The sequence below is a fragment of the Pinus tabuliformis genome, chromosome 7 (assembly GCF_031772625.1).
Source record: "Pinus tabuliformis cultivar Carrire ecotype Pingquan chromosome 7, CPIR1, whole genome shotgun sequence".
Lineage (NCBI taxonomy): Eukaryota > Viridiplantae > Streptophyta > Pinopsida > Pinales > Pinaceae > Pinus > Pinus tabuliformis.
The window spans coordinates 625,858,556-625,878,853 of record NC_142293.1 but is presented as its reverse complement, the minus strand read 5'-3'; the positions used below and the strand labels follow the sequence as shown (position 1 = coordinate 625,878,853).

The window sequence follows — 20,298 nt, the reverse complement described above, 5'->3', positions numbered from 1 at the left end:
ATAATAATATTCGTGAGGGACTATAGCATTTGCCTTGTGGTCAAATTGCATTGATTGTGTATTATTTTGTTGTTCTTTTGCAATTTTAACCAAAGTTTCGGAAAAATGTTGAGTTAGACTATTATTATGTTTCATTGTGAGGAGATTTTATTATGTCTCCTCATCTCATTTATAAGTTAGACTACACCATTGATAAATATTAAACACATGCAATAAGAATAATAAATTATTAAACACTTACAACCAGTTAATAATTAATTTATTATTTTCTATTTTGTCTATTACATAAAAATAATATGTAACAAGATGAAAAAACAATAGACAAATCATAAACTTACTCATTAAGGCTTCTTTTGTATGCAGATGACCTTATTCTGATTGCTAAATCGACTCTTGGTTTGCAAGAGCACTTATTATCCCTTGAGCATTTTTGTCGAAGTGTGGGGATGCAAGCCAATATCAACAAAACGAAAGTAGTGTTTTTATCTAAAAAAGAAAACGTAACCAACATATGTTCTACTTTGAAGGCAACATTCTGGAAGAAGTTGCGGATTACAAATACCTCAAAATTGACTTCAACAAAAATCTAAGGTGGGATGGTTGTAGAAAGAAAATAACTTTGGGGGGTGGAAAACATTTTATGTTTTTCAAATAGGTGTAGAGAGGCAGAGTTATGAGACTGGAAAACCACTCAGACTCTTTTTGGGCTTCTAGTGATTCCGATGATTCTCTATGGTTGTGAACTATGGGCTAGCAGTACATTCGACATGCAGTGGAAACAAATTGAGAAAATACAAAAGTGTTTGATTACAAACAAATTCAAGATTGAAAGTGCAGTTCCTTATGCTATCTTGTTAAGTGAAATAGGCGTTGCTCCTATTGAAGCAACTGCTATGGTGCGAGTCATAAGGTATTTAAAAAAAATTGAGCAAATGGAAGATGGTAGATGGCCTAAGGTTGTCTTTAATGGCAGATTGTGCAACAACAAAAAAAAACTTGGATGCAGCAAAATAACAAATAGTTTAGTAAATGAGGTATTTGCTTGAACACGTGTCTCATAAACAACAAAGAGATAAAAGCTTTTGTTATGGATAAGTTCCACAAGCGTACTTGTGATAAGGAGCTAAGAAGAAATGAAAAGTACTATATTGAAGTGTTTAATCCCACTCATAGTCATCAACCAAAAGCATACATAGAGGCCAATATCTCTTGCAGAGCCAAAATTCTTATTGCTTAGTTAAGGACTAATTCTCATCAACTCCATTGTGAAACAGGGCGCTGGAAAATGCCAAAAGAAGTGTGGGAGGAAAGAGTATGCATTTTTTGTTCTTTCGGAAAAGTGGTAACATAAAAGCTTTTCATTTTAGAATGTGAGGCCTTTAAAGGCAATAGGGAAAGTTACACAGATATGCTAGCAGTGAGCTCTTTGGATAATCTATTTAGTGAGGGGTTTGTTGAGACACTGGGAGCATTTATTGTGAAGCTTCACTAAAAAAGCACTAAATACATCAAACAAATAAAAAATCAATCTGTCCCATAAGCTAACTCTTGGAATAATCTATTTAACTAAAAATTTGTCAAAACGCTAAAAGCATTTATTGTGAAGTTTCAAAAAAAAAATGAACATGAAAAAACAATCTACCCCACTATCTTTAACCTTAACCTTAAGCATATTGACTTATTCTATCGTTAACTTATTGTACTTAACCTTTACCGACAAAACTCAACCATAATAATGCCAGCTCCTTGTGGATGCAGACGAGCATGATCGTGCCGACGTGCATAAACAGCAAACTGTTAAAAACCCATGTAAACGACAGTAAACGTTGTCCAGTGCTTTGCAGAGCTTGGCCGATTTGTGAAGGGGTGAGACGTGGCAAGTGGCCAAAATTGGCAGAGCCACGGATGCAAAGTGCAGAGTGCAAAACTAAAAAATAAGTTAACCCCATTACTTTCTTCACGAGATCCCGTTCTTGTGACACGTAACATCGATCTTCGGTGAGCTGCTTTTCTTGAATTTCTCGTGGTAAAAGTGTCAGCGCGGGGAGCCTTCCCAGAGCTTATTTACGCGTTTAAAATGGAAAGAGGAGACTATGACCATCAATTTTTGAAGAGGAGACCATGACCATAGACTCGTACATGCCGTTCGAATGCTTATTTTTCATTTCTAGAATCTTCCCTCTTCCCTTCCTACCAGTTCTCGTCTGTACCGGTCTGTCAGCAGCAGAAGATACTAAAAAGGCGGTCTGTACCGGTCTGTCAGCAGTAGAAGATACCAAAAAGGCGAAGCAAGAAAAAAAGAGAGGAGCACAGAATGGCTACTGAACACGAGGCTGCAGCTGAATTGGGACTCTCGCAGACTGATATCAACTGGGATAGGTGGGTTGTAACCCATTCCTCTCCTTCTCCTTCTCCTTGCATTGTTTAAGTTAGCACACAATATTAAATAGTAACACAGACCCAATTTACCTCGGGTTTGATATGCGCTTAGAGGTTGTCCAGTTCGAGGTTTCATAATTTTGAGTTCCCATACTTGATGCGTCGACACCACTTGAGCGATCCTGTAAAATTCAGATATGCATTCTCTAGCTTCACAACCTTGAGATCAGCATTTGCTCCTGGCCTATTTGCGTCTGTGCTAGTGTTTATATTTAATTCATTTGATGTACTGTCTAAATTCAATGTATTAGCATTCAAACGCAAGAATGCACACCTCACATGAAAGTTCGAAGAATCAGCCCTCTACCGCTACCTGCGGTGTAGAATGAACCTTGGTTCATTGATTATCCTCTACTCCGACCTGTAGAATGAATCTTGCTTCATCGATTATCCTTTACCCCTACTTCCCCTGTACCCTTGCCCTGTAGAATGAACCTCGCTTCTGTCGGTGCAGTTAAGTTTGTGTAATACGCATCTGCATTAATCCCAAAGAATCCAGTATGAACGCTGTTCTTTTTCTTGATTAGATTTAATCATACCATAACAGATAGGCTCCTACCCCATCAGCAACAATATCCATAACTAATCGTTTGAGAGACCAAGGAAAACCCTAGTTAGACCTTTAACTATGAAACGAGCTCAAATGATGCTACCTTTCTCCTTTGTTAAATCTGAGTTCCGTTGGGTGTTCATTCTGAAGTCATAAGCCATGTGCTATGTTGGTATAAGAAAATGTTATATCTGCAAGGCTTGAAATAATTTCTTACAAAGTGCTTTTTGAGTAAGGTTTATAGATCGTGCGATTTATGGCCCCCCCCTGCCTTCAGACATGCTAGCAGAATTGGGATATGATTTGACGGTTCCTCATGCAAATTGAACCGTTGGCAACCATTAATTGTAAATACTGAGGAGAGTCAATTTAATTTCTCTTATAATCAAACAGAGTTATTTTAAGTCATCTTCTAATCAAGAAGAAATGCAGTTGTTATTTTTCAGATTTAACTGTGCATCCTGCTAAATTACAGATTTCTAGCATATCGCTGTGGATATTTTAGAGACATTTCTACTATATCGTGTATCAGCATTTTGTTCTTCATAATACAGAAAAACCTGTCGGTGCTAAACGTATTCATCCTCAACTTCTTTGTATGGCGAGAACATTTCTATTTACAATAACTTGCATTGATTCGTGCATCCTCTCTCTGCAGACATATATAATGCTGGTATTGAGTTTGATTAGTCTTATTTTTGTCGTAAGGGCTCATGTATCAGAAATTATTTGGTTTTCATTTCCTATAATACAATACATATCAAATTTTCTTAATCCCCTGTGATAGGTTGAAGCAATGTATATAATGTGCATTATGCAACGTCTTGTTTTTCATTTATCCTGTGCGTCATTTTAGACATGTTATTTTGTTTATCCATTCTTCTGTCCCATCTATATCATGTGTTCCGTAATTCATCATTTTGCTTTATTGGTATCCAGAAGTTTTATCTAGTTTGGTAGGTATATCAGTTTTGTAACAAGAGGACGTTCTCTTTCACACATTACAAACTTTAAGATTCAACTTGATATTTAAAGTAGACCCTAGTCACCTGTTTCTGTCAAACCTTCATCCATCCTCGAGATCTCAATGTAGAAATGTTTTGTCCTCTTATTTGTTAAGGATTGCTGGATCGTCAGTCATAGAATCTGTCTTTCGCATTGAATAAAATATCCTGATCTTAGAAGCCTGACCTGCAGTTCCCTAAATGCACCCATTGACATGTTTCTAGTAAGGCTAGAAATCTGCTCCCCAACTCCTTTAACTGTTAATATGACCCAATTGTTTGTGAATGGTTAAATGAATATGGAAAATATAGGAGCAACTGCAAAGATAAGCTCTCAATTCATCCAAACCTAGGCTCATATCTTTTAATGCTTAACTGCTTAAATGAACAAAAACAATTAGGATAAAATTAAAGAAACTTAGTTCAATATGAAACAAATTAATTGAGTTAGAAGTTGGATCTTCTTTCAGGCCTTTCCCCATGCTTGACCTCATGTAAAAGTACATTTGCAAATTGTCAAGGTAACTTGAAAATGTACTCCTCACATATAGATAACACTTCCAAAATGTTCGGGAGAATGTACTGGTTAGCGTAAGACTCATAAAGAAATTGTGGCAAGATGCTAATCAATCAGAGTTTGGAACAACACCAACATCACATTACTTGCAAGAGCACAAAATACTTTCTTGAAGAGTGAAACAAACACTGTTGCTGGAAAAGCTGGTTTGATTATTTCCATATGTTCTTCCAATCTTCTTCTTCCCCTGACATTTAGCCATTTAGCCAGTCAGCCTTTCATGTCAGTAAGCCCAACATCATTGAAATTTTCAATGAAAAAAATCGGAGAGGGGGTGCGGGAGAACCAAGTAGCCCCAAAATTTCTAAAGTCCCCAATGTGAAATTTAGTTCCCCACCCACAATTGTTCTAGCATAGGCAATAGAGGGATTTTTTTTGTTGTTCCAGAACTCTTTTTTGTCTAAGTATGGCCTATAGAAGTAACCCAACACTTTGCTCTAAATAGGCAACATTGCATCAACAAGGTCATACTCTCTCTGCAATGGGTAAAACGACCTATGCTATGCTGTTGAGAAAGTAGAGAAATCATCTCAAGAGACCTCTGCTGATGTGATGAGAATCCCCTGACAAAACCCTCTCAAGATCAAGTGAAAATCAACAATCATAAGGTACAATAACCATGGATGCATCATTGTGGACCATACTTAATGCTGGGGGCGCAATAACACTTCACACAAAGATCACCTTCAAATATCTAACTAGATTGAGTCTTGTAAACAAGTTACCTCCTTATGTTAGGGATGGTTAGATGGATAACCCTATTAGGTGTTTGTAGCTCCCAAGGGTAAGTGACAGGTCCTAAGTTAGCCCATCAATCCATAGGTGTGTGTGAAGATTGTGGCAATGAAGTGGGAATGACTTCAAGGTAGGGTGCAATAGCCAAGTGACTAGTTAATGGTGGTCCAACATCTTGAGTGTATAGATGTAAGGAGGGAGAAATTGTGGAGGCATGAGTTACCCCTTTCCTCGGCTTGTTTTTTCCACCCCTCTGGTGTGCCTTTTACTTCTTTATGATATGCTTTGATTTGGGTGAATAGCTTAGGAGCTTGTTACCCACCACATGTGGGTAGTGTATATAAGAGAATTTACAAGAGAATATTTTTCTCCTAGATGGTCCTCAGCGGGCAACCAATAGCCCCTTGTAGACACTAGATAGCTCAATGTGCCATTATCTTCGCCACTTGAGCCAACCATGTGGTCCCTCGCCCACTTGTTATGATTGTATGTTTGAAGGTGGGCCTCCCGACCCCGAAGGTATGCTAGCTTTTCGTTGGTGTAGTTGAGTAATTTTACTTACTTGTCATGGACACTTTTGGGCATGGATTGGTGGCGGGATTCGACAAAAAGAGTGGGCTAGGTTTGTACTCTGTACTCTTGTCTCCATTGCCCAATTCCGTGGTTAGCCTTATATCCTAGTCCCATGGGATCTCCTTTACTGGCCACTAGCTTTAGGGTTGGCACAATTTGGAAAATCTCGACTTTGGTTGCGCGGTCCCACTTCCCGACACCACATACATCACCCCCTTCCACTCATTTTAGCCCTATTCATCTCTTTTCCCATCCGGGTCCACATGTGTCCACTGGGTCCATATAGGGTTAACCTTCCCCTCCCCTTGTCCACACCTTGGGTCGGGCTTGGAACGATCCTTGGAGGTTGATGCAGTTAAAAACAAAAGAAAAAGCATAATTTGACCACTCTCAACAAGAAATATACCACAATGCAAAAGATGGTCAGGACATACAAATTTAGCATGTGGGCAAAATTCAAACATGAGCTCTACCCCTTATCCATGGCCATCACCCTGGTTCCTATGGGCTTTAGATGAGCCCCCTCCATCATTAAGGAACCTGTGATTGCTCCAACCCCTAGTGGGCAATGAATCGCCCCACCTTAAGGGGGTATCCATTGTTACATATTACACATCATGCTCTCATTCCCTTGAGCCCCAAGCAATTAATAAAAGAAAAATCAATAAAAGGCGAAAGGCAAATGAAGAAGGGTGGAAAAATAAAGGTCGGGGTAACTCATGTACCACGATTGCTCCCTCCTACACTCATATACCCAAGTGTGGGCTTCCCTTGTACCATGGGATGTGGCCTAGGGCTTCCCCTTCATGCCCCATTCAATTCCATCACTATATCACATGCCACCTACCATTTAAAGGGTGCACCATGGACATTTTACTCGCTTTAGAAGAAGAAACCACCTAATAGGGTCCTTGGTTAACTTCCTTTTGAGCTTGGAGACACCTACACATGCCAAATCCCACTATGGAAGGGCATGCCATTATGAATTGCCCACTTGTTTTCCATGATTTGTAAGCTCTTTTACTTGATTACCCTAATGATTTGTTGTACTGGAAGGCAAGGGGACGCATTGGATCTTATGTAAGATTGCAGATGGGTCTCCATTTGGGGTTTGGTCTCCTTATACGGGGTCCTAGCCCTCTAGAGGGCCACATTGGCACTTGTAGAGTGAGTCTCCATCATAGTAGATAGTACTCAATGGATTCCTAGTGCCCTTCAGAGATTGCTCGTGATCCATCTTTTGGGTGAGGATGATGCACCTGGTTCACCATGCCCAACCGTCTCCACACTTGCACCACACATTTGGCAGATGATCTAGGGTCCATAAGATGATGTGTAAGGGCTTATATCATCATCCTAGTCCTCACATATGGTTTATAGGCATTATCTATTCATTTGGAGACCCATGAGGATGTCATTGTGCCCCCACACCCACTTGGGAGCACCACATGAGACACACTAGGAAAACAAGGGGCCACTCCCTTGTCCACTATGTTTTGGACCCTCTTTTCTCATCTTGGCACATTTGGACTCCATTAGGCCTCTTCAATGGCCCAACGACTCATCATGTTCATCATTTTTCCCTCTTGAGAGACTATATTCATTGTATTTTTGAGCTATCTTGGTGGGCTTGTCACCAAGTCATGTCATTATTATACATTATTTTATTATTACGGGCATTATTAGGCTTATTAGACAAATTGAACCCCTTTGAACTTGTATAAATAGAAGTGAGGTGATTCATTTTGATCATGATCACTTGGATTGGATTAGTATCTCTTGAGAGATTTTCACACTTTTTGTTGGGATAACTATTGGAGCTTTCTTGATGCACTATGATGTTTGGATTTTCGCTATTGTCTTTGGAGCTTCTTTCTAAAGCGAAATTGATAAATGGACATACTCTCTCTCATGTAAGTCAAATTTTTGATGCTATTCTTGTTATATTACTTGTTGTTGCATGTTATTTTATCATTATTCTTGTGTGGGTTAAAGTAATGTGAAATTCTTTTGGAGACCTTGAATAAGTGATTTATTGCTTGTGTTGCTTTTTGAGGGATTGGGTGAATGTTCCTAGAAGCACCTCTCAGGTTGAAGACCTCGAAACCTTGTCTCTTTTGCAAATTTAAAGTATAAATCCCTATTGACCTAGTTCCTTCCCTTGGAGAGGCTAGCAAAGATCAATTAGGGCTCTTTGGCTCATGAAAATTCTCGATCTGTGTATCTTGACTCCATTAAGCCCAAGCAATAAGGCATTGATCCTTGTATCCCTTTGGTGGTTAAATTTTCCTTTGTTTTATTCACTTTTCCAAATTCTAGGCCTAACCCTATTAGGTCACCTAGGGCATCAAACGAATTTCTTTGTAGCCATCCAAACACCTTGAAAATTGGTCCACTAATGCGTTGTAGTTTTATCAAGAGGTCGTCCAAATATGAAGCAAATCCGATAGTGGAATCTCGAGATATAGCAAGCCCTAGCCATAAGACCAATTCTCGCCCTAGGTTGATTTGGGTGAGAGTCCTCATTTGGATCATTGCATTCAATCATCAAAAGAAGATTCTTTCTTTGATCCTCTTCTCTTCCCTAATTAGGTCAAGCACGCCCTTGGTTGGTCAACTCCATATCCTTGACCTAGTTTTGGGTCCACTTAGACTTTTGTGGTTCCACAACTTGTTGACTCCAATTTCACAAATATCACTTAAAAGTCAAGTAATCATAAGGATTTTTGAGTCTAGGGGCCTCCATGATAAGACATATTCTCAAAACCCTAACCTAAAAAAACCTCTTAGCCCTTCCTAGAGACCCTATCACCTTGCTTTTCAAGCAATAAAGCCATACATTTTAGTCTCTCTTGTGAATACGCCTTGGGAATCACCTTCTATCCTTTCATTGACATATTCTTAATTGTGATTCCTCCTATACTGGGTCTCCTCCCATTGGTGAAAGTCCGTGAGAGCAGGGAGCGTTCGCTGAGGTGATAGTGGGCTAACGCTCCATTGTTGCCCCTTGACCTAGTAGTTTCTTTATAGATCCTCTCCTAGGACCCCTGCTAGTTTGAGAGGTAACAGAACCCAAGCTTGCCTTTTGAGATTTAGCATTTAATACTCTTTAATGATTAATACCCCTTAATGGTGAATCAATTTATCACTCATTAGGGTTGGGACAATACAAAGTTTCCTTTTATAGATGGAGCATCATGCGCTTGAGGAATCGAATGATGGGTAACGAAGGGGGTAGATCTCATGCTAAGTTTTACACATGCACTAATCAAATGTCCCAACCATCTTTTGCATTTTATCTATTTCTTTCATTGTGGTGTTCTTATGCTTTTACTTTTCTTTTAGCTGCATCAACCTCTAGGGTAAAGTTTTTCGGCCCAGTCTCAAGGATGAGGATGAGAGGGTGCCAATCCCCATGATCAAGGACCAACTCGAAGAGTGGAGATAGAATAATGAGAAAGATGCAAAGTGGTAAGTATAGGATATCATGGACACGTTATTTCAATCAAAGTCTTGCTAGTAATGTCCTTCTTAGAACCCTAAGGACTCAAAGTAGTTCCCATTGGACTAGAGTCAAAGGCTAAGCTCCCAAGTGAAGAGAGGGAACAAGAATACAGTCAAGATTGGCAATCATCCATATCACCCACGATCTATATTAGTAGGTTCGAAACATTACGTGAAAGCACATGATTACAAAATGGTTAAAGTACCTATTGATGGATGACACACATTCCTTCAAGAAGGAATGCTAGATTGGAGAGAGAAATATGGCCAGATTGAGAAGTGGGCGATCCTGGCATTGTGTCATGTGTTGATCATATATGGTTGCTAGCTGGCTAGTTGTTCAAGGAGGATAAATGTTTTCTCCTACGAGTCACTCACTTTTTGGTGGGTAACAGGGCCAAAATGTGATCTTTTATGGTGCAAATTTCTCTTGGAGATGGTTTCCTAGGATTGATTAAAGTAATTATTATGGAGAATTTTGTATGTTTACCACATATTCTCTATATTTTGCATGTTGTATATGTGTAGTAGGGTTTCTAATTGTGCCATGATATAAATTGCTAAATTTATCTTGAAGTCTTGCTCCTTTACGATATGTGAAATTGTTTTCCTGGAATTCTTTAAGAGAGCTCTGAGTGTGCATCTCTTAAATTTAAAATCTCACCTCACGAGGAAATTGTTAGGCTTTAAAAGTGGATGCCGTAGTCATACCCTGTAGAAAATCCACGAAAATTCTGATATTGCTTGAATGAACAAATCTGAAACTAACTTGTAACCCAAGACACAAAATTTGCAGCGAAATCAGAATAGAAATAAACATAGTCACATGATAGCAAAAACACAATATTTTTCTAGGGAACCTAATTGGGAAAACACTTTGCTAGTTGTAGAAATTTTATTGACAAATTTGAGCAAATAGAATTAATTACAAGGCAAATTGTTTCACTTAGGGAACAAGGCTGTTCTCTCTGCTGACACTAAGCTGATACCTACTTGCAACAACCTTGTCCTTAGCTATTAAATCCTTGCGCTGGCCCTGGAAATTCCTCTTATTTCCTAGCACATACCAGCAAGAATTTTCTTCGCCAGCGCTGCTCTTCCTAGCTTTGCTAGCTCACACACAAAACTTATGCTCTCTATTGTCTTGTCTCGCCAACTCGTGCTCACAAAACAATGAATCAATTCTGTGTCTTCATCCTTCTTATAAGCAAATCTAGCAAGTTTTATTTTTGGAAGTCAAATTAGTGATTGATAAGTTAACTGAGTCAAATTGACTCTTGTAACTCGTCTAGTCTCAATTTAGAACTGAGATTCTTTGCATGTCAATTTCCAAAACTAACTTGCGCTAGGGTTTTATGTGAAATACTGTTAAAAAGTAATTTGTGTTTGATGTATTATTGTTCTTAAAGAAGGAAATGCATTTAATAATTATATAAAGCCAAAATCTAGCATTACCCTCCTTTATGGCTGATGTCATCATCCTTTTGCTGTTTATGCATAGTTTCAGCCATAAAAATACATTATAAACCCTAGATCCTAGATATCTATTTGAAGGTCTTGCCCATTTATTGATCAATCATTAAAACAACTTTTCTTTTTGTTGTTATATGGCATCATTTGCGTTATCATTGAAATTCTTCAAAACCCTAACTTATAACAACCATATAATTGGTCTAAGAATAGAGTACCTGAGTTTTGGCAAAGATTACATAGGCCTTCTAGGCTCCATGGGTACTATATCCCAATCTTTAAACGCCATTCAATCACCTTGAGTCATTCTCATTGAATTTCCTTTAGGTAATATTTTAAGAAAGCCTCCGTCGTGGTAAACTACCACTAAATAGCAATAGAAAGGTTGTTAAGGTGATAGTGGTAACCGATCTCTTTTCGCCCTAAGGTTTGGTTATGCCTAATGGGGCCTTGCACTAGGCCTGCTAGATTTTGCTACAATAGTACTCAAGGTAAAAAGAGTTAGATTTGATATATTTTACGTTAAGTGTTTGCAAAAATATGGGTATGGAAACTTAGTCTTGGAGAGCTAAATTTGCCACTCATCAAGCAATTATGAAGATGTGTGGTTTGATGGCTGAATTGTGATTCCAATATAACATCTAGATTTCATAATTGAAGGAAAATAATGCAAAAACAAAGCAACAAATAAATTAAGAGGGATAGGTTCCTCACATTGATTTACTCCTAAATGAACAGGCCTACACATTAGCATGATAATAAGGTAGTTTTCTACAACTTTTTAACAAGCATAACAAGACCATACAACAAAATAGAGCAATACCTTACTTCTTCATTAAGTCTTCAAGGGTTTGATATACATTATAGCACGTCAACCTTTAATTCCAGACTCCTACTCTCAATCTTCTATCACTTCTCAATTTCTATTCCAATCTTTATTTACAAATGAATAGAGAGAAGACTCCTCTTTATATAGGAGTCTCATCTCTCTAATAGTGAACAAGTAATTGTTTCCTAGATCCATTAGTTCTCTAAGGAGTAACGTTAAAATATCCTTCTCAACAACTTACCTTCTAGGAATAGGAAAGAGTTGTTGAGATCCACTCTCTTTTCCAAGAAAAAACAATAAAATAGACATAGGGTTATCTAAATACATCCTTATCTACAAGGAAAACAATATAATAATGCTCTCATACATAGCCATTGGCCAATTTGTGATACAGGTCAAACAATAATAAAATAACTAGTGGTTAGGCAACAACATTAAAAAATTGTATAAGGAGGTTAGGTGTCTCCTCTAAATGAGTGGTTGACCATGTAAGTGCTCCAAATCATAAAATAATGTCTCAATTATGTGCCTTCCAATTTTTGGTATTAATTTTCCCTAGGGCTATATTATTCTTTTCTTTAGATAATTGCATTTCATCATTTACACATTTAATTCACCCCACAACATTATAACATCATTACATCATATGCAATTATGTAGAAAGAAAAATATCATCAACAATGTAGTAGAACATAAAGGAACAATAGAAGAAAAAAATTCACACATAGAGACACCAGGATTGGTCGGAGACCAGGGAAAAACCCCACAAGGGGGAAAACCCTTTCAAATTCTTCTTCTTATTAGATTGTCATAAAATGTTCAACAAAGAGAGAGTACAATGATCCAGATCTTCGACTGCAAAACTATCTAGCAAAATCAACTAAACAATATCCAAGAGATGAACCCAACAATACTGATAATCAAAACCATAATTCAGATGCTTGCGATCAACTGTCAACATTTGCGGTCAACTGACGGAATCTACGGTCAACTGTCAAATGAAACCCTAGTTTCCAGTCGCATGGAGAGAGAGACATGCGTGCGGCTGAAACGTTCCAGCCGCACGCAGGGGCTTGCGTGTGTGCGGATGTAGTCAAAAATATCTTGTGGCGTCCCTGTGGCTGCGAACCAAAAACCCAAATCACACATGCGAGCTTCGAACCTTACAATTTCAGACCTGCGCGAAGTACGCAGGGGCTTGCGTGTGTGCGGATGTAGTCAAAAATATCTTGTGGCGTCCCTGTGGCTGCGAACCAAAAACCCAAATCACACATGCGAGCTTCAAACCTTACAATTTCAGACCTGCGCGAACGAACTTCCACGAACAAACTTTAGGCTTGTGTGAGTCAAACCAAAGAAAGAAGAATGATTGATGATCTCTAGATGAGGGTCACTGGACTTGTATTTATAGCCATCCAAGTGTGTCCATTTTCTCTTTTTGGCCGACTTGTGTTTTTGTGCACATGAGGGTTTCCATATTAAAAATATATTTTTCTCAATCAAATTAAATTCTTCCAAGGGCTAGGAGGGGTCTTCCTTGATGAGGAAGATAGTCCAATGGAGGGATTTTTTCCCTGAGTTGCCAAATTAGCACTCCCTCTCAACTAAGGAGAAATCACTGACTACAACATATGACCCATCTTATATATCTCGTCAACAAATGTCCGCTTTGCTCATCTCTGCTCATATATGCTCATATTATCTCTTCTCATATGCTGAACACTCTCGAATCTAAAAGAAGAAGAATTTGACATCAGAGGGGAGACCAAGCTACCACCCTCTATCCATCGGGGAGCCACTGCTACCACCCGAAATCACTGCCAGCGGGGAGCTCAATTCTACAACCTGAGAACCTTGTCATCAGGGAGCCAATGCTACCACTCAGAATCAAATGACAATGAGGAAGGTCTTATGGGACACTCTCCTCATGTCCATGACAGTGGGGAAGGTCTTATGGAACACTCTCACCCCAATTTATCTCATAGGGGAGCATACGTCTTCCACCCTGTGTCGAGCAATAGGTGAGATATGATATCTCGTCCATCCTATTGCCTTCTGATCTTTCCATCAGTGACCCTCAAGTGTCATGTGGTAGAACACCTATATCTCTAGCTTGAGCGAGATGCCACTTACCATAAATAGTAAGGATCATGCCTAACTCAAGCAACCAACACCCATTGGCCAGATGGATGGGAAAGACAAATGCCAATCAGGGTATACTCTGCATAGACCAAGATAGGGGAGCATACGTCTTCCACCCTATGGGTGACAGATGGGTGCGATACCCTATTGTCCAGAGATCCCTCAACCTCAGGAGCTGTACGACTCAATTTCTCACCCTCGGAGCTCAGACAAGGGGGAAGAGTTAGCTCAATGTCCTCGATCAACTCAGACCCTTACTAAGGAGGGTCACATCCATCAATCCATGCTGCTCTCTGTATATCAACATACTCATATCTGGTACTGGCTCAAATAATAATCATATTGCTTTATGCAATTATTTCGAGCAACAGTCTTTGTTTTCCTGTTCATACAAATCACCAAATCAAATATTATGTTAGAGAAAATACATGTCATAAAATGATACTTTATTCATCCTCACTCTCACGGAGGCAACAACCACAAGCCTAAGCTTGTCTCATAAGTACTGTCTCAATGCATGAAGATATCTCAATCCCAACAATATATGGGATTTTTTTGCCAATCGGATCCCACTCTGTAATGTATCACTGTCGTGTTCAAAACTTCCTCAAACAACTCTCCAAAGAGATTTCTCAACCAAACTATCCCACAACGAGCCATGCTAGCAACAATGTATTCAACCTTGGTCGTGCTTAAGGCTACAAACTTCTATCTCATCTAAAATATCATGGTAGATCCCAAACTAAAGCAACACCCAAACGTGCTCTTTTTATCAATAACGTATCTAGCCTAGTCAGTGTTAGGGTTTTCATGCAATCGAGACCAAGATTAATCGTCCGATGTAGATTATTTCAAAATGTGCTCGATGACAACTCAATTTGCACTCAAGGTGTTTACTGCATAGCATATACCAGACGGGTGTTCTCAAGGAACATCAATGCCTCAATCAACTATCGATACTCAGAGGAGTTTGCCAAGTCAGGTCCAACAATGTCTCTGCATAATTTCTTGAAATTCAATTTCATTGGGGTGTCCAAGGGTTTGCATTCCGTCTTTCCAAACCTTTCCAATAGCATCATGGCATATTTCCCTTGAGAAAGGGAAATCTCTCCAGGTCTTTTCCAAACTTCTAATCCCAGAAAGTAATGCATCATGCCAATATCCTTCGTCTCGAACTCAGAGGCCAACTCCCTCTTACTTTGATCATCAAAGGCTTATTACCTGTCAAGAATAGATCGTCAACATATAAAACCAAAATCAAAAGCATACCTTGGACCACTTTAAAGTAGAGGTTCAAATCGACACATCTTCCAGGCTTTACTAGGTAACTGTCAATGTAGACATACTAGGCTTGGGAAGCTTGCTTCAAACCACACAATGCTTTTTGCAAACATAACATTGACCAAACCAATATATCAAGCTTCAAATAAATCAATACTATGCAATCAAATAAACCAAGTCTACTTATCAAGACTTAAATGCCAAACCAAAACTAATATCATAACCATGATTTTTTTTGCCAATATCACTGTTAAACTTTTCAATCCAAGCCCCCAAGTACTAGGTTCCAACCTTGTCTATTATCATAACAACAATTGTCATTTCCCAAGCAATATCAAACTTCATCAAGCCATCCATATGATCATAATATGAGTCATTTCTGCCACTAATTGTAAATGCATTTATCAAGGACAAGTCATATGAGTTTTTGATATTTCTACAACAGCTAGAATGAAATCATTGCATACTAAGGAGTAATCATTTACAATCATGTTAGCTTCAATGATCAAATAAATAACATGCTGATATACATAGTACAGACCCCTGTAAACACAAGATTAGTTAAGTCATTCACTTTCTTTGTAATAAGTCAAATATTGAGTAGATCTCACTAATTCTCAAATTTCCCTACTCATAGAACTTTCTATCATCTACTCCATGTCTATGGGTTTGTCATACTCCTGGTATGCCCCTGGTTTTGTGCATAAGATTTTCTATTTTTGTGACCTACAGGCCTAGCCACATCCATAGGCCTTCTTCTGTGCGACTGGGAGGTCTATAATCATACTCTTAAGCTTTTCTCCCAGTGGCTAGGGCTTAGACTAGGAGAAATCCTCTCTGTTCATATCATAACTTCAATAACATCATATGATCATCTATTCATGTCCAAAAATCTTACTTCAACAATCAAGAGTCTTCTATATATATTGACTGCAAATAATAATAGGTTTTGGGATCTCATGGAGAGTGTCTCCCTCCAAATGGAAATCATCTTCAATCGAGACAATAACCTATCTATCATAAAAGTGTCATGCATCAATAAAAATCTCAGCTCATGAAATCAAACTATATCAGACTCAGACATATATGCATCGTAGTCAACATTAACTACTTCATTGATATATATAAACATGGCTTAAAAAATTCATCAAGGGTTAGTGTCATATAATTAGGGCAACTGACAAGTGTATCATCATACTTCAAAGAACATAATCACAACATCACTTCTTTATCACATTATTCAATCATCAAGTCAGGGCATCCAATTTTACCACATTGACAAATTTACAAAGCTTATCAAAACCTAACAAGAAGATTCTTAGTATCAACCTTATTATCACACTTTTATCATTAGGGTTACCATGCTCATCATAAGCATTAACAATATTATCAAGTTACCATATATCAAAATCAATGTATCTAGCCTTCTTTACGAGATTAGGAAATCCACCATGTCTAAAATGTAAGATGCTTGCCAAATATCAAGAGCACCAATATATCACATGTGCCAGAAATCAAACTTACTTTCATATGCATGTACGAATCATTTATGAAGATGATATTTTCATCATACCTTAGGGCTTACCTTGCCATCTAATATTGCAACTTACACATACCTTGTAGTATTCATGTTACTTTGCAACTTCTAACACTTCTTTGTCTTTGGTAGCTGTAGTATTTGCATATTGTAATTTCCGGATGCTACTTTGAAAACTTTCAAAAACTTTCCTCAGGTACTTCTTTCCTTTTCCAGCACCAACTCTTCTCTTCCTGCACTAGCTCTCTTTTCTTGCACCTTAGATGATCCTCAAGAAGGATCTGCTTTTCACATCTCATCTAGAGGTTAGAAGTATTCACATACTCAAATATTCATGCAAGAAGTATAAGCAATAATCAAAACAATAAGTCTAATATCACAAAGAAATAACATAAATCTAAAAGGTACTTATCTTTAATGAAAAATGATCATCTCCCTCTTGAACCAACCTCCAAGAGTTAGTACTATCCATTATCCATGTAACAATGTTGCCTTCAATATTTCCATTGACTTCATCAACAAGTAGGCCTAACTCAGGTTAGCCCAACTAGGGTTACCCTAAATTTAGTACTATCCATTAACCATGTAACAATGTTGCCTTCAATATTTCCATTGACTTCATCAACAAGTAGGCCTAACTCAGGTTAGCCCAACTAGGGTTACCCTAAATTTGTCACAAGTGCTAGAACAACCTCTCAAAAACTCAAGCCCTTATCATATTCCAGGGTTTCTTCCAAACCCTAATAACCAGATTGCCTAGTGTTTCCTTTGAACCCTAGCCTTCTTTTAGGTCTCCTCGATATTATCTTGTTTCCATCAATGGTGTCTTCATAGGGATGATCTTCAATGACTTTTATTCAACCCAACTCTGATACCATGTTAATTTTCGTTAGGGCTATATTGTTCTTTGCTTTAGATAATTGCATTTCATCATTTACACATTTAATTCACCCCCCCCCAACATTATAACATCATTACATCATATGCAATTATGTAGAAAGAACGATATCATCAATAATGCAGTGGAACATAAAGGAACAATAGAAGAAAAACACTCACACATTGAGACACCAAGATTGGTCGGAGACCAGGGCAAAACCCCACAAAGGGGAAAACCCTTTCAAATTCTTTTTCTTATTAAATTGTCATAAAATGTTCAACAAAGAGAGAGTACAGTGATCCAAATCTTCAACCACAAAACTATCTAGCAAAATCAACTAAACAACATCCAAGAGATGAACCCAACAATACTAATAATCAAAACCATGATTCAAAAGCCTGCAGTCAATTGTCAACATCTGTGGTCAATCGACGAAATTTGCAATCAACTGTCAAATGTAACCCTAGTTTCCAGCTGCACGGAGAGAGAGATATACGTGCAGTTGAAACGTTCGAGCTGCACGCAGAGGTTTGTGTGCGTGGGACTGTAACTGAAAATATCCCATGGCATCCCTGTCGCTGCGAACCAAAAACCCTAATCACACGTGTGAGCTTCGAACCCTACTATTTCAAACTGTGCGAACAAACTTTTGTGAACCAACTTCAGACCTGTGTGAGCCAAACCAAAGGAAGAAATATGATTGATGATCTCCAAATGAGAGTCACTTGACTTGTGTTTATAGCCATCCAAGGGTGTCCATTTTCTCTTTTGGGCTGACTTGTCTTTTTGTGCACATGATGGTTTCCATATTAAAAATATATTTGTCTCAATCAAATTAAATTCTTCCAAGGGCTAGGAGGGGTCTTCCTTGATGAGGAAGATTGTTCAATGGAGGGAATTTGTCACTGAGTTGCTAAATTAACATTTGGAAACATAATCCTTGGGGTTATGTAAATTTGGCACAATCACTTGTATGGAAGGCGAAAAGCCTCAAGTGAAGGCCAATAGTCATAGAAATCCAAGAGACCTTTTGGAATATGAAAACCAAGGGTCAATAAAAAAATGTATTTATATGTACATTTTGTGAGTAATATGCAATCACACGATTTATCAAACTGGTCTATTTTTTTGGTGTGCATTTAACACAATATTAGAGTAGGGGTATATTGTCATGTCCCTAATTTTGATTTTTCCGCATTAGAGACAATTTTGGAAAGAGGAGACATTTTCGACATTGGGATTTAGGAGATAAAAGGAAAATTGCAGCTCTAGTGGAATGTGGGGGCCACAAGAGAGAGAAATTCGACCCAAGGAGGGAACTCACTCTTGGAGGAGAGAGAAAAGAGAAGGAAGTGCGAATTAGAAGAGAGAGAGAGTGGGGACCACAAGGGGAGAAAAGGCCGACAAATTATAAATAGAGCTAGGGGGCCTCACTTTTGGTATCTTTTGGTCATTTTACAATTTCAACATTAGTTCTCTTGCGCTGCTTAGCCAAGACAACCATGCTGTTCAACACAAGGAATTTCTAAGCGGAAATTCCACCTCTACCTTTGGTGAACTTTGAGTGTCACCCTAGGAGAGTAAGAAGGAGTCCATATCAGGGCTTCTTTAAGAGCTACATTACAGACTATTTCTAGCTGGTGCGTGCTTCTCTTAGGGCGCAAAAGGAATTTCGAAGGGCTGAGAGAAGCTAGCAAACAATGGAGTTTTGGCTGGAGAATTTGCAGAGATTTATCCATAGGGAGGACGAGTTTTTCCTTGGTGATTTGTAGGGATGACATTGCTGCATTTTGGAGGGCCAAATTTATCTATTTTAAGGCTTGCGCAAAGGTTTCTGGACAGCTACTGCGCAAACATTTTGACAGGGCGATTTAGGGAGTTCGGGCTAAGGAGAAATAAGGAGGTTTGTGACTTGCAGGGGTTGGAGGAGATTTTCTAGGAATTGATTAGATTTCTATAGCAGAATTCTTTCTATAGGGCGTTTTTCTAGCTAGTTAGAGCCATACGCATTTCTTGGGGTCACCAGGGCACGTTGGATTTAGTCCAAACACTTTCTGAGTTTTTCGTGTGTTTATTGAGAGGAGGTTCTAGCTAATTTACAGAATTTTCCGTGCAGTGTTCGAGCCAAAATCCTACATTCTTATAGTAGAGCGTATTGCTGCTTAACTGAGAAGTTTGCATCACTTGGTGGTTTCAGTTTTGACTTGGAGTTGAGCCAAACCTTTTCTGAGTTTTAGGAGAGGAGCTCACAGCTACATTTTCAGATTGATCTGAGCAATATTGAGGGCAAAATTCTAGTTCCATCCTAGCAGTAATTGACAGGATTTTTGAGCAGTGTGCAGATTTTGTGGGGAGCTTTTCCAGCACTTGGATCTTCAGTCTTTTGCCTGGGGTTTGCATTGCTTGCATAAGCAGTCCTAGGTTCCATTGTTCTATCATTGTATTCATGTTTTATCAATATTGATAAAATGGCCCAGATGTTCCGCCTTTATTTCTTGGTGTTTGCTATGCATGCACAATAATTGTCTATGGTTACTATTCCCTTGTATATGCCTCTATTTGTTGCTATAAATTTTCAAGTTGGAACATTACATATACCTGCCCTACTTGATAGCTTGAGCCACTAGTTTTGTGGCCTAGCTTAGGGCCCCTCACTTCCTAAAAGCCAGTTAGATTTGCTTCTCTGTCAATCTGAGCATTTTAGAGTGAATCTTCATGTGTAGTGCTGCTAAGATTTTGCTAGCCTAGAGGTAACACCTCTGCCATTCTTTGCCCAC

At 38.6% G+C, this 20,298-nt stretch overlaps 1 pseudogene across 1 annotated transcript in view; it reads left to right on the top strand.

Annotated features, from left to right (window-relative positions):
* Positions 1–2,144: 2,144 nt before the first annotated feature.
* LOC149248994 (uncharacterized) overlaps positions 2,145–20,298 on the top strand; it is a 194,160-nt pseudogene continuing 176,006 nt past the window's right edge. The window contains exon 1 of the transcript XR_016266718.1: positions 2,145–2,379. The product of XR_016266718.1 is annotated as an uncharacterized LOC149248994 (transcript). The remainder of the gene's footprint in view (positions 2,380–20,298) is intronic.